This window comes from Somniosus microcephalus, chromosome 1 (assembly GCF_052327205.1).
Source record: "Somniosus microcephalus isolate GS21.2 chromosome 1, FLI_Smic_1.0, whole genome shotgun sequence".
NCBI lineage: Eukaryota > Metazoa > Chordata > Chondrichthyes > Squaliformes > Somniosidae > Somniosus > Somniosus microcephalus.
In genome coordinates, this window is record NC_140987.1 from 67,669,228 (window position 1) to 67,671,886 (window position 2,659).

Genomic DNA, 2,659 nt, shown 5'->3' on the forward strand with positions numbered 1-2,659 from the left:
CAGATTAACCAACATTTCCATTGCAGTTATAATCCACAATCAGCTGGACTTGTTATGGGATATAATGGAATGCTTAAAAACAAACTGGCGAAACTATGCAAGGACACTGGATTAAAATGGGTAGAACTGCTGCCTTTAGCCTTGATGGTAATGCGATCTGCAACTAACAGAACAACAGGCCTGTCACCGCATGAGATAGTTATGGGACGTCCCCAACGGCTACCTTTTACAGCACCGTTTACTGCAAAACAAATGGACATCCATAAAATGGAAGAAAATATGTTGAATTATTGTATTGCACTAACCAAATGTATTTCCAGCTTTCATTCACAGGTAAAAGAAGCTCAAGTCGAACCAGCAGAAGGGAAGTACCATAACCTGGAGCCCAGAGAATTCGTTTACATCAAGATTTTTAAACAAAAAAGCAGTCTGCAACCCAGATTTGAAGGACCATACCAGGTTTTGCTGACAAATAATACTGCAAACAATATAAAAGAAAGACCAACATGGATCCACGCATCCCATTGCAAAAAAAGCACCCGATCCGGAGGAAAAGGAGAAGGAACCAGAGGGAGAGAAAAAGGTTTACACAGACTATGGGGACCGACAGTACTATGCTTAACAGGATTATGCTTTGTGTTACTGATAGCACCAGAGGTACAGACACGAGAACAAAGGGAACTACATATAAATGTATTCATGGCACTGAGTCATGAGTATGCACAAGAAAGAGATTTATCCAACTGTTGGGTATGTGCACGTGCCCATTCACTCGAAAGGAGGCATCCCTCTAAGACCCATTCCCTTCAACGAATCAGACATGGCTGAGTGGATAATCAGTCAGAACGATACGCGCGGTAATACTTCCCAGAAAAGGCACACATCCTATAGGGGCACTACTAGTACAGAGGATTGGAGGCCGGAATGGGAATCAGCAGGCTATAATCTCACTGCCTTCCAGGGGTGGTACCAACCCAAATATAATCGGACTCGGCAGCCCCCATTCCTAGTTCTTATTAATACCTCAGGTATAGGGGCCCCAATGGGTAAAATATGTTTAGTAAGGAACATAGCAGGGGGCGAGAACGTGGGTAAAAGCAAATGCGCCCAGAATTTTACCATAACTCGACCCCACAACTGGCGCGATGTGGGTCAGTTTAACATGACAAATGTCCGTAATAAGACGAGTGGGGGTATCTGGGACAGGTTCCAACCCTTTGATGACAAAGAAGAAGTTGCAATTCACTTCTTATAATGGAACCTATTTTAACAGTGGTCATAAGGCCTACCCCTGGTTACCACAATCATGGACGGGATCCTGTTACTTAGGATATGTGATACCCTTTATTAGAACAACAAAGACCCTGAGGGATGCCTATGAAAGCCATCGACCTAAACGGGATTTGACATGGTTGAATGGAATGTTCAAGGTAATGATTACACCCTATGGGGCAATGTCAAACGAGTGGGAAATACGGGAACTGGCTAAATTAGTAGAATCAGTAGCCAACGCAACCTCACAAACTTTTGAAAGGGTAAATGACGAAATGGTAGCCAGTCGGACAGTGGCTCTCCAAAATCATATGGCCCTAGATTATCTCCTAGCCAAGGAAGGAGGGACATGCGCTTTGATTGGTGAGGAATGCTGTACGTACATCCCGGATCACTCAGAAAAGATCAGCAGTCTGGCAGAACTTATTAGAGAGAAGGTAATAGAGTACAAACAAATTACTGGCCTAGGTGGTACCACTTTGTGGGGTTGGGCATCCGGATGGCTAGGATCCCTGGGAAAATCCCTGGTACAGGGCCTGATCATATTCTTGCTGATAATCTTTTCCCTATACCTTCTGTTTGTATCAATCAAGTGCTGCTGTGTCAGAGTGGGAAAAACAGTGTTACCAACAGCAACCACTACTAAGGTTATGGTAGCAACAACTACTGAAGGATTCTGCGCGGAAATGGAAATAGAAAGACTAAGCAGGATTGGAATGGGTTAAGTTGTCCTTGTGAAGGACAAAAGGGGGGAATGTGGAAATGTACCTTTTAAAACTGAATATAGTTACATGTGCCCCTTTTTGACAAACAAAATGGAGTCCCGGTCCTCCCAGAAGCCTCTGCAGAAATGTCCTCTATTCCTTCCTTAAACATGTTAACCTTGACTAAACACTGTAAACCGTTGCTTATCTGCGTTGTAAACAAAGACCATTTACATGAGTAAAGGGAACCTTACGCAAGCCACCTGGCCAGAGGCTTGGCCACCAGATAGTCTTAATTAAATAGTCTAGAATAAATAACTACCCATTGTATTATCAATAGTCTTTCTCGACGCCAGACTTTAGAAATATGTAGAAACTTAGTTAAGGATTGAAGAACTCTTTGTCCCTTTGTCTGACTTGAAAGACACATGATGAAACCATAACCTGCTTACTTTACTGTATAAATATGTTGTTAATCTGTAATTCTGGAGAGAGTCTCTGCTTAGCCTTTGACTGAGCGGGACGCTCTCCTTGCGGCAAGTAAAAATTTATTAAAAGAACATTTACCGGAGCTGGGCGTTTCAGAGTCTCATTGAGAGTCGAGATTTCGACACTCCCTCCACCAAAGCTTGCAGGGCGACGTCATCAAATCTGGGAGCAGACTTAGGTCTCCCGCTGCTCAT

General features: G+C 43.4%; 1 pseudogene; it reads left to right on the forward strand.

Annotated features, from left to right (window-relative positions):
- The first annotated feature begins 506 nt into the window (after positions 1–506).
- LOC147124147 (endogenous retrovirus group PABLB member 1 Env polyprotein-like) lies at positions 507–2,256 on the forward strand (annotated as a pseudogene).
- The last annotated feature ends 403 nt before the right edge of the window (positions 2,257–2,659 follow it).